Below are 12,965 nucleotides of genomic sequence, written 5' to 3'. Positions count from 1 at the left end.
CCTTACTCTTACAATGAAAACACCTGGATGAGACCAACAGCTTTCAACTGTGCTCCTGAAAGCCATAGTCTTTTAGGGGACAAAAGATCACATAGAGTTTGTCATTCCTATGACATTTCTATGGCTTTAGTTTTCTTAGAGGCTGCAGTTTTACTTTATTTGTAACTGGCTGATTGGGTTTGAATTGTGTCAATGTTTGTAGCTCACTTAGTGTTTTTCCTTTCACCCAATTCCCCGCTCACAACCTCATGTCTCCTTCCATCTGTCCATGTCAAACAGATGTCACCGTGCCGGGAATAAGAGATAATTTATCCAGGGCCAACTCTGAGTGATTGTGGCCCAGGAACAGGGACTCAGATTGGACCAAAGGATACAGTCTAGCATGTACATGGTTAGGTTGTGGTGATATTGTGTTCCCCAATATACTGTGCACCCTAATAAACTTATCTGGGATCAGATAACAGAACAGCCATTAGATATAGAGGCCAGAAGATGGTGGCACTCACACCTTTAATCCTAGCATTCCAAAGGCAGAGATCCGCCTGGATCTCTGTGAGTTCAAAGCCACATTGGAAACAGCCAGGTATGGTGACACATGCCTTTAATCCCAGAAAGTGACGGCAGGAAGCAGAAAGGTTTATAAGGCGTGAGGACCAGAAACTAGAGCCTGGTTAAGCTTTTAGGCTTTTAGCAGCAGTTCAGTTGAGATCCATTCAGATGAGGACACAGAGGCTTCCAGTCTGAGGAAAAAAAGAGCAGCTGAGGAATTGGCAAGGTGAGGTTGGATGTGGCCTGTTCTGTTTCTCTGATCTTTCTGCATTCACCCCAATACCCACCTCTGGGTTTGTTTTTATTAATAAGACTTCTTAACATTCCTGTTACATTAGGTGAAGTTTTAGAGTAAGAGAACAAACCAGTCATAAATCAAAGTGCTTTTCAAATATGTTGGTGGGAATATCTGGGGTAGGGTGAAGCAAGAAATCTCGGCTACAGCTTTTAGATGCTGGTTGCTTTTGGATTAGTAGAAAATAGTGATTTGCTGAGTTAATACAATTTGAAAATTTTACCTGATAATTGAAAGGAAGTTAGAGCAGATACAGAGGGAGAAAGAGCTATTAAGAGAAGGTAGGAGCTGGGCAGCAGTGGTGCCCACCTTTAATCCCAGCACTTGGGAGGCAGAGGCAGGAGGATCTCTGTGAGTTTGAGGTCAGCCTGGTCTACAGAGTGAGATCTAGGACAGGCACCAAAACTACACAGAGAAACCCTGTCTCAAAAAAAATTAAGAAAGAAAGAAAGAAAGAAAGAAAGAAAGAAAGAAAGAAAGAAAGAAAGAAAGAAAGAAAGAAAGAAAGAAAGAAAGGAAAAAAAGGTGGACAGAGGCAAAGACAGTCCAAGAAAAGTTGACTTTGGAGATATTGTAGTCACACAATTCACCATCAGAAAGTTCTACCCAGTCAATCAGCCTTAGAGGATCTTTAATATAAATGGGACTTAAAAAAATTAAAATAAAAAATGTATGTGTATGAGTGTTTTTCTTGCATGTATGTCTGTGTACCACATATGGGCTTCATGCCCTTAGAAGGCAAAAGAGGGTGTTGGATTTCCTAAAACTGGAGTTAAGACAGTTCTTAGCTGTTGGTTAAGCAACAGAGCTCATGGCTGGTCACTGTGGGCAGCAGCCATGCCAACAGAGGAGAGTGCTGGATGTATCAGTGAAGGAAGAGTCACGAGCCATGGTTACCTTTCTAGAGCTTTATGGGGAGAGAGGGAGAGAGAGAGGGGGAGGGGGAGGGGGAGAGAGAGGGGAGGGGGAGAGAGAGAGAGAGAGAGAGAGAGAGAGAGAGAGAGAGAGAGAGAGAGAGAGAGAGAGAGAGAGAGAGAGAGACTGCGTGGAGCGGGGAATACGGAAGGAGAGAGTGTGGAAAGAGAGAGCACAGAGAGGGCATGCCCGCTTTTTAGGCTGGGACAATGTCACAAGCTGGTGATGTAATTGAGGACATAATCCTTACATTAGCCACCATGTGGGTGCTGGGAATTTAATCCAAGTGTTCTTCAAGTTTAATCCAGTACCTTTAACCACTGGGCCATCTCTTTTCCCAGCAGCCCTCAAGTAAGGCTCTCTCTCCTCTCTCTCTCTCTCTCTCTCTCTCTCTCTCTCTCTCTCTCTCTCTCTCTCTCTCTCTCATCTGGGTATCACATCACCTATCTGAAGATAAACTCAAAAACTGCCTTCTATGGTCCCTTTATTAGCAATCCAGTACATACAAATTGCTTCCTGTCTGTGAGCCTCAATGAAGCAAATTTTCCTCTCTTTCTTTACACAGTTTTATTTCTCACTCACTCACTCTCCCTGTTATTTTTGGCTCAACAAAGCTGATTGCAAAATCCGTGAGAGCAGTGAGATCATGGTGGTAGCAGCTCTCCACTGTCTCTCTGACCCCGTGGGGCACAGCTCAGTGGAGCCCATGGCCAGGTTTGCATCGGAGCCTTATGATTCATGAGTGGTCTAATCCGGTTATGGGAATCCCGATGCTCCCTCTCAGGCTCTCTAGACCTGAGGTTGACCCTAGGATCCAGTTCTGTTTAGCAAAGTTTAAGCCAGTTAGAAGTCTGTAGGAGTCATTAAGGCCAAGAAAGCTCTTATCCCCTCCTGGGGAAAAATAAAAAAATTGCCTTTCTCATTCTTCCTTCCTTGACTACATGTCTGATGTCTGGGACTACAACAGTCATACTGCAAGAAAACATTAGAGACACATGGTCCTGCCCTAACCTGTTAAATTATAAAGGCAAAGACATTTACTTGCCATTGGAGACCTTTTTTTTTTAATGAAAAAAGTTAAGTAATAGAATTGTAATATATACCTGTTTGTGCATTCACCCATCACAAACCTTCCTGATATTCTTATAATACCTTAACTATAGTGAATATAATACATTAGAAACTCAAAAACATCAGCTTCTTTTTTTGTTGTTGTTGTTGTTTTGTTTTTAGAAACAGGGTTTCTCTGTGTGGCCTTGGCTCTACAGACAGGACTGGCCTTGAACTCACAGGGATCTGCCTACCTCTATCTCTCAAGTGCAGGGATTAAAGGTGTGTAACACCACCGCCCAGCTTAAGACATTAGATTCTATCTTCACAGAGTTCACATTAAGGAGGCTAGTAGGTAAGGAAAGAAGATTAGAGATAGTCAGAATAAAGTATTAGCAATGCTAGGACATCCTGAGGGGTCTGGGAATGTGAAAGAGAGAACATGGGCATCACAAAGCTCAGGTTGTCGGGGTGGGTAAGTGCAATTGTAAGTCGGATAGCAAAGCCTGAAAAGGTGACGCATGATAAGAAATTAAGGTGGTATGATGTTTAGGCATGTGGGGGGAAGGCAGTTCAGACCCTGGTGTGACCACTGTAAAGAACTGATGGAAGGGAGAAAGTCCAGTTGGCCTCCAGGAGACCAGTGGGGCTGAAGTGAAAAAAAAAAAAACACAAAGTGTGTGTGTAAAATCAGGGAGAAGGAGGGGGAAGAGGAGGGGGGGAGGAAAAGGGGGAGGAGGAGGAGGGAGAGGGAGGGAGGTAGGGAGAGACGGCAAATGACACAGCAGATAAAGTCAAAGGCTACCAATAGAGTACCAACTGCATTTTCCCCTGAGTGAACTGATTAGTGTACAAGTTACAGTCTTCTTGTTATGACAAAATACCTAACAAAAATCACTGAAGGAAGGAAGAAAGGAAGGAAGGAAGGAAGGAAGGAAGGAAGGAAGGAAGGAAGGAAGGAAGGAAGGAAGGAAGGGGTTGCTTTATTTTTTGTTTACATATGCTGTTCTGTGACAAGTTCATCTATGCATTCGATTCATTCTGGTTTCTCCCTCCCTTCTCTCCCTCCAATCCTCGTTAGCCTCCAACCACCCCTAGTCGTCTCTCTCCCAGACCCACAGCCTTTGGGTTGGCTTTGGTAGGTATTTAACTGGTGTGTGAATACTGGATTGGAACGATCACTAGAATCTGGTGGAATCACTGGGAAGAGGTCAACAATTCCCCTTACCCTGAATCGATCAATGGCAAATAGTACAGCAGCGAGGGAGAGATCCCCAGAGTCCCTCCTCTGCCCATGCCGAACTGTTGACAGGCACATGCTAAAGCAGAAGCAATGCCAGCATCTTCAACTACTGTGTTTGTGAGGGGCGTGGCTGTGTCTTGCCCAGAACGTGATCTTTTACAGCCCGTTTCCATATCTTCATGCTCTTACATTCCTTCCTGCCCTCTTCCGCAGTATTTCATCCCTGAGCCTCAGAAGAGATAGCGTAAATGCTTTGTGTAGGGATGAGCCTCCATCCGTCACTTAGTCTCTGAACCTTCTGCACAGTGCATCAGCTGCATTCACTACCTTTCCCTGGAAGGAAGGCTCCCCTGGTTAAGACTGAGAGTTGCATGTGTCTTCGGGTTGCACAAACATAAATATTTAAGAGTCAGTTTGGCACTATGACAATTTATCTAAACAACAGGGTTCAGTTCCCCGCTAGGGCCCATGGATTTTTGCCCAGGTGTATAGTACTAGTAATAGATTGTCTTTGGTGGAGTCAGCCTCAAAAAAAAAAAGAAAAAAAAAAAACAGTCAACTGTTTACCTCTATAACAGTAACACCACTGTTGCGTGAGGAGTGCATCTCGTCTGCAAGATTAGTCTCATAGTTTGTGGGAGTCTCATCTGGGTAAGACTACTGATGTAAACCGCATAGAATGTTCTGAGACTGTGAAAACTAGCCAGCAGGGAGGAAGCCTTTAGGCCAGTTACAGCTTGATACTTCTGTATCACACCATCAAGGTGTGAGGTGCGACAGGTTTTATCTTCTAGTTCCAGTGGGCCACCCAGATGAAAGGGTTTATCTTGCCTTACACACTGAGCATACCATATTAGGAAAGGCGTGGTAGCAGGAATGTGAAGGGGCTGGTCTCATTGCATCCACAGCCAGGGAGCAGAGACATGAATGGCGGCACTCGGTTTTACTCAACAAACAAACAAACAAAAAATAAAAACAAAAACAAAAACAAACAAAACTTCATTCTAGGGCACCAGCCAATGGAGTGGTGTGATACACACCCAGATGAGTATTTCTACCTCAGTTAAACCTCTCTGGAATATCATCAAAGACATGTCTCCTGGAAGATTCTAAATCCAGTCATACAATGAAAACTAACCACCACAACCATCATTCAGAGGTATGAAACAATTGCAATAGGGTCTGATTTAGCCTTTCAAACTATCTGACCTACTCTGTGGAAAGGAGATTCAGTGGAAAAGCAAGGGGGAAGAGAGGTCTAGCCACTCACCACAGTGCTCTGGTAGAGAAATTAAGTTCTTGTGAAGCAGAGTTGGAGATTATTAAAGATATGTTGGTATGGTGGACAGATAGCACAGTGGTTAAAGCCTCTCCTGAGATAGGATAGGAACCTGAGTTCAGATTGCCAGTACCCACATAATAAGATCAAAAAGCCAGGTATGACAATATATATGCCTGCACTCTAGTCCTGAGAGGTGAAGAAAGAAGGCTCAGAGTAGTATGCTGGTCTGTCAACCTAGCCAATCTGTGAGTTCTGGGCTTACTGAAACTGTGTCTCTAAAATCAGTAGAAGGCAAGGGAAAAAGTCCCCCGATGTTGACCCATAGCCTGCAAAGGTGAATACATGACTGTGCACGTCCCACGAAGAAATAATTCTTGCTTGGACTAGGATCGCAGTACGCTAAATGTAAGTGGTGTGATGGTTGATCTTTATTGTAAAGGTGACGGGACTGAGAGATAGCTAGAGAATCAGTAAAGCACATTGCTGGATGTGTCTATGAGCACTCTCCACAGAGAGACAAGCAGTTGAACGTGGACATGTCCATGAATGTAGGCCATGCCATCCAACCGTCTGGGAGAACACATGGGATAAAAGAAGAAGAAAGAGTGGAGTGTGAGAGCTCCACTGTTCACGAGCAAATGCGTTTTGATGTTGGGTTTGCCTGTGGACCTCAGGCATCCCTCCAGCCTCTTCAGTCTTTTGAGGCAGATTCATACCAGTGAGTCTCCACAGAGGTTGTCAACATCCGGTTGCGGCAGCATCATTGGTGCTTCTTCTTCTGAGGCTTCCAGTTTGTTAGAATCAGCCACTAGAGTTTGTTGCCTCTCTTGAGTGAAAATTGCCATTATAGAACCATCCAGCCTCCAATCCAATAAATCCCTCCTTTACAATTGTATGATTCAATGCATGCACAGTCTGCTGGTTATGGTCTTCTAGAGAGCTTTGACAAATTGGGTAGGAGAAGCTTTTTTCCTCAAATTCCACTCCTCATCCTTCTTTACTTCTTCTTGAATACATTTTAAAGGCAGAGAAAATAGTTTTAAAAATATTTTACTTTTAGTGTGTGTGTGTGTGTGTGTGTGTGTGTGTGTGTGTGTGTGTATGGGTGGTAGGGGGCAATGGTTTGTGTACATGTGAATGGAAGTGCCTGGGAAGTCCAGATAAGAATGCACATTCTCCCCTAGATCTTGAGTTGTAAGCAATTGTGAGCAGCCTGATGTGGATGTAAGGAATTGAACTGGAGTCTTCTGCAAGGACAATATGGAATCATCTCTCCAGCCCCACAAAAGTTATTAAGTAGTAATGTTTTTGGCAGTGCACACACATTAAAGGAGAAACAAAAACAAATATCACTAAATATAAAATTCTAGTCTTTGGGTTAAGCAGACTGCATGAAATTTTACCATTCAGATCTTGAAGAACATTTCATTCCGCATTAAAATGTAACATTGCAAGCAATACTTATACGAAAACAAATACTTATTGATTTTTGAGACTTAATCCCATTATCTCCCTATAATCCTGTTAGAGTTGCCTCACAAGTAGTTTGAAGAACTTTGCATACATGAGACTCCATCTGTTAAGGAATGCTTCATAAACACAACGATACACATTACACATCCAGTTCTTTTTATTTTCCTCTCACTGAGCTTAAGCTTTTTTTGTTTTGTTTGTTTGTTTTTTAAGGCAAGCTTTCTTTTATTTTTTTGTAGGGGAAAGGGGGAGAGTTCAAACTGATCATAAATAAGTTTCAGTTATTTGGATTTAATGGAGAAATTTGTTAGAATACCTTTGAAGAGTTCATGCCATTCTGAATTGGTTATTTGAGTTCCTAAGAAGCACTGAACATTACAAGAAGACTATTGAATTTGTGTGCATACAAAGTCTGACCTTGGTAGAGCAAATAGACAGAGATGCTATAAGGTGTCGTTCCTGGTGAGGCAAGAGTGCTTAAAGACAATGCGTACACCTAACAGCATTGAGCTGCCCAGTGTGACCTGTGGGGTTGGGCTGTAAAAGCAAGGGCAATGATGATGTTACAGCACATTTCCTACATATGTAAGATATGCCTACTTGCAACTGTCAATCTTTGATAAATGTGATGTTTGGATCGAAATGGCCACCAAGATTCACACATTCAAGGCTGCTTCATTAGCCCAAGGCTAGAAGAGATGGTGCACAGTAGATGACGTAATTTAAGACATTGATAGGCAGACATTGATAGGCAGGTGCTTGAAGGGGATACGGGGACCTTGGCCCCTCCCCCATCATATTTCTCAGACACTATGAGTAAGCAGTTCTGTTCAGCTACCTGCTCCCTACCATGATGTCCTGCTCTGCTGCAGGTCCAGTATAACAGGGTCAAGCCACCGTAGCCAGAAGCCTCCAGGGCCACAAACCAACCTAAGCCCTCCTTCCTCTTAAGTTGGTTATTTTAGGTATTTTTGTTAAAAAAAAATATATAGAAGTCTGACTAACTCCATGAATTAATCAAGAACTGTCGGAAACACAAAGGTCTTTCAAACTTTTTAAAAGTTAAATATATGGGGAGAAGCAGAAATCATTACCAGGTCTTTCCCTTAAAAAAAAATGTGTCAGTTGTTGATTAAATATTTATCTGTTCCCCTGTGGAGCTTCCTTCTGAAACATTTAGTTTGAATTTTTGTTTTTGTTTTCAATTTAAGGAATGATCTTTTATTTATATTTGGAGAAGGTATGAAAGCTGGTCATGTCCTGAGTTCTGTAAATGCAGCAGTTCCTAAGATCGATAGTTTGTATCCCCATTTTTTATTTGTTTATTTGTTTGTTTGTTTTGATACTATCAGAATAGGCATGGAAGTCATAGGAATGTCCATAGAAGCTTCCATAAACTAGTAGATCAGAGTTTTAGATGTGGAAGAGACCCCTTCGACTTTGTGATTATAAAACCGAGTTAAAGGGCTTCCCTTAGGCATGCAGTAGAAGAAGTCAGGTTTCAAAATGCCTGTGCTTTATTTTCACAGAGAGGTACAGTTGGTCAGGAAGAGATCATGTCAGGGAGAAAGGAGGCTCTTAAGTTAATTAGCTAATTTTCCAACAGTAGAAATACAATTTTAAAGATTAAATCAAATGAATATGTAAACATTTATAAGTGGATCTTGGAACCAACCCATCACATTTTGGAAACTTGCTTCCATGGTGCAATTGAGCATAAATAATGCAGCTCCTGATGAGACATGCTCCATGATTGCAAAACGTCCTCGCCCTTCCTAAGGAGCAAGGAGTTTGGCTCTGTGGTCTGTGTGTTTGTTTATTTTGTTCCTCCTCTGTAACTGTGATGCTAAAATGGCTCCCATAGAGAAAGTCCATTCTTTAATTCTTGTCTACTTCCTAAAGGAATAAGTCATGTATTTCTGTTATTTCACAGTGTTGCTGAGAAGTAGTTCAGCATATTGAGACACTAAAGTAGGCATGGTTTTATCTCTATCTATCTATCTATCTATCTATCTATCTATCTATCTATCTATCTATCTATCTATCTATCTATCTCATATATATATGGTATCTATCTATCTATCTATCTATCTATCTCATATATATATGTATATCTATCATATATATATATACATATATATATATATATGTACATATCTTAGAGGCTACGTTCTCACTTTACAGTGTGGCTTTCCACTTACTAGCTGAGAGAACTTGAACTGGTGACTTAACCTCTCTGAGCCTTAATTTAATTGCATTAAAAATAGATCATTGGGGCTGGAGAGATGGGTCAATTCAGAACACTTACTGCTCTTGCAGAGGACTGGAGTTCTCTTCCCTACACTACTGTCATGGTGCTCCAGTGGATCTGATAGCCTCTTCTGAACTCCGAGAGCATCACATGCATGTGCACAAGACCACACTTATACAGGCACACACAAGACTAAAAATAAAGAATAAAAAAGTAACAGGTCACAATGGGATCATTGCAAAGATTGTGTTACTATACCAATTAATTAAAATTGCATCTAGATCCAGGCAGATCCAGACAACTGCTGTTCTTAGAGTATTCACCAAGCTCAGGCAGTACAGATTTGGACCACCGGTAGGTGTTAATGAGGCATCACTGCAGTATAAGATGTGAGTGTTTCTGTGTTGCTGTACATCTATCTCTGTATGGTGGGGTAGTGTGAGACAGAGGAAAGTAGACCTTCTCAAGCCTGTTCCCTTTCCCCACAGTGTAAACCGTCTCACGTTTCCATAAGGGACACCTTCCAAAACAAACATTTACTGTGTAGGATTGCTCTGCTGCCACAGATCAGTGGGCCCCTCTCCAACTTCAGCTTTCCTTTTTCTACACACCAAGAGGCTCAACGTTTGGAATCGTTTGAAATACAATGCTGGATCTCCTATTCCCTAGGGCTATCAAGGAGGAAGTATAGACGCATACCCCATGATACCCTGTTATGTGAAGCAGGGCGTCCATCTGTATGTTCTTACGCTCTGATTACTTCTTTGTTGTTGTTGTTATACAGCAAAAGCTTGGCCTGTGAGGAGGGTCTTTTTGGGAGGAGAGTTAAGTCAGTCTCCAATTTTTCTTATTTGATTGCCAAGTACTAGATTCAATATGTAATAGGCCTAGGCCTTCTATTGTGGGATTTCTGTCTACTGATATAAACCAAATACCTGCTTACTCATGCAAGCTCTGCATTCCCTGTTTTTTCTCAAGTGATGTCAAGTCTAGGGATTGCTCACACCTGGAACTGAGGGGTAGGTCGATTACAACCCACTTTCAGTAGGGCACCACTGGTTTCTTTGGCTTGTTACATTAAATGCACAGGGAAGGTTTTGTTTTAAACTATTTATGGATTTTGTGAAAAATGATGCAAATTATAGAGCTATTGGCAGAAGAATTGTCATTAATATTGCAGGTATATATAAAAACTGGGGCTTGAGATATAGATGAATAATAAAGTGCTTGCCTGGAATAAACGAGGTCCCAGGTTTAGTCTTCACTACTACCAAAAAGCAGACCCCCAAAAGTCAACTAATATTTCTGAATACCGTAGAGCCCTAGCTTCTCTTTCAAGGCCACCCTTTTCCCAGGATTCTTCCTTTGAGGCCCTGAAAAGAGCTGTTTCTTTTGTAAATGGCTGCCTATGGAAATACACTGTAAGAGAAAGAACTTGTGATTTTCCTTTTTTCAGTGTGGCACGTGTGAGCGTAGGAGTGCATGTGTGTCTACATGTATCAAAACAGACGTATAAGAAACCTACATTCTACATCCGAAGATATATTCCTCATCCAGGGGAATGTCTTTCAGTCTCGAGACTGAACCACAATGTGTGGGCCGAATGCTTTCAAAATCTTGATAGATCTGCCGGGGACCCTTCCCACCTCTCTAGCAATGGCGGTAAGGGGAGACTGCAGCCAAACCAAATGCAGTTAGAAGAAAGCTAAAGACTCAGACAGCCGGCATCTAATATGCTGGGGTAGATCTAATAGCCTTCTGTAGCTTCAGAGAATTGGAAGTTGTCAGGGCATTCTTGGCAATGGCAAGGTGTAGCATATATTGTAAAATAATACACTTTAACAGACAAATGGCCAGCCAACACTTCAGCAGGGGGGAGTGAATTCTTGGCAGAAAATGACCACCCTTGGCATCCGTCTCAAAGGCAGAGGAAAAAGATGGAAAGCATGACCCTTTCACATCAGTATGTTTTTCTAAGATACCTTTCTAAACACTGATTTGGAAGCTATACATCTTATTCTTCTTTCAAGTTTTTAATCACAATTTTGAAAAGCTGCATTTTTCTATTTATATATAAGCTTAGTTAATATCTATATCCATTCCCCCTAAAAAGAAATTTTTTCTACAGACTTTACTACAGTGTTTTTAAGTGTAATTTTATTTGCATTAGGCTTTGCTTTTGTCCTGTGTATCATCAACTGCAGTAGACACTCTGCATTCAAGAGTTCAATGAACCATGAATTGAAAATGTTTAGGAAAGACAAAAGCAACTTTTTTTCTCATTCTTTCCTAACTAGTACCCTATAACATCTATTTACATTCTGTTAGGCACTCTAAAACACCTAGAGATGATTTTAAAGACATAGGAAGATGTGTAAAGGCTATATGCAAATATGAAAGTATTTTAAATGAGTTGGTGAGGCTCTGCAGATTTTGGTACTCGTGGGGGAGTCCTGGTGCCTGTATGGCTGAGACTACTAAAAGTTTGGCTTCATCTGAGAATGCTTCAGCTCGATCTTTCAACCCTGGGACTCACTGAACATCCTGTGTTCCTGAATCTATTGCTCAATATCAACTTTCCTTATTTCTGTGACCAAATATCTAACAGGAAGCAGTTGAAGAGAATCAAGGGCTGTGTGGGCTCACAGTTTGAGGAGATACAGTCTCTCACTGAGACGAAGACATGGTCACTTGGGGCTGCATGGTAGCACCTGTATGCTGCTGGGTCTAGTCACCTTCTCACACCTTTGTGAGACAGGAGGCAGAAAGTAGAGAGGAAGTGGAGCCAGTCTCTAAAGCCTAACAGCTCACACTTTGCCAATAAGTTTTACCTCCTGGAGGTCCCACAATTTTTGTGAATAGCAAGACAGCCTGGGGAATAAGTGTTGAAATACACAGCCAAGAGGAGGCATTTCCCATTCAAACCACAGCAACTGTATTTAAGTGTTACAAGTTTGCTCATTACTCTTTTGGGTGTTGAGGGCTACATGGTACATCTTTGAATTCATGAGCTATTTTGTTGGCATTTCTCTTCAAGGATTTCCTTCAAGTTTGCTTAGTTTGGTAAATACTGGGACTCTTTGCTTGCCTGTATATAAAATATTCTCTTCAACTCAAATGTCAGCTTGGCTGATCATAGGAGGAAAGGCTTAAAATCATGCCTCCTTTAATTTGGAAGAAGTTTATTGCTTACCTTTTGGAGTTGAGTTGTGGTCTTGGGAAGTTACACTGATCTTTCTCCTTTGATTTTTCATGCATGTCCTAAAATTTTAATTTTCTTATCTTTCTCCAAAATCTTCTGATATTATTCTTTATTTTCTTTTAGGCTCTGTATTAGTTACTCGGTGGCACTGTCTGTCAAGGTTCAGGTCCTTCAGCCTTGCTTGAGGAGTTACATCACTCTGGGGTGACTTGGAGATGAAAAGCGTCGCACCACTTCCAGTTTGCTCTGTCTGACGTGTGCTTGTGTTTGAGGATGTGAGTTCTCAGCTACCTTTTCTGGCCACCATGCCTGCTGCTTGCTGCTCTGCTTCCCTGCCAGGATGGACTCTTATTCCTCCAGAACTATAAGCTCAAATAAACCCTTTCTTCTGCAAGTTTCCTTGGTCATGGTGGTTTGTTAATGTTGTTGTTGTTGTGTTTTGTTCTTTGTTTTTCTCTGTGTAACAGCCCTGGTTGTCCTGGAACTTGCTTTGTAGATCAAGCTAGTCTTGAACTCAAAGAAATTCATCTGCCTCTGGATCTCTGGAGTGCTTGGATTAAAGGTGTGTGCCATCACTGCCCATCTTGTCTAGATGTTTTATCACAGCAACAGAAAAGCAACTAACAGTTTCTAAAAGTCCACAATGGCACATGTGGATTTGCCTCTTTTAAAGCCTGTCTGAGCGCTTCTAATGTGAAGAGCCAA

General features: G+C 41.8%; 1 long non-coding RNA gene across 1 annotated transcript; it reads left to right on the top strand.

Moving 5' to 3' along the window:
• Window positions 1-302: 302 nt before the first annotated feature.
• On the top strand, window positions 303-12,654 carry LOC143268012 (uncharacterized). The gene is made up of 2 exons (XR_013043601.1): window positions 303-775; window positions 12,384-12,654. It is a non-coding gene; the product is annotated as an uncharacterized LOC143268012 (long non-coding RNA).
• Window positions 12,655-12,965: the final 311 nt, after the last annotated feature.

This window comes from Peromyscus maniculatus, chromosome 12 (assembly GCF_049852395.1).
Source record: "Peromyscus maniculatus bairdii isolate BWxNUB_F1_BW_parent chromosome 12, HU_Pman_BW_mat_3.1, whole genome shotgun sequence".
Taxonomy (NCBI): domain Eukaryota; kingdom Metazoa; phylum Chordata; class Mammalia; order Rodentia; family Cricetidae; genus Peromyscus; species Peromyscus maniculatus.
Note: the sequence above shows the minus strand (reverse complement) of the source record. Positions and strands in the feature narration are given on the sequence as shown.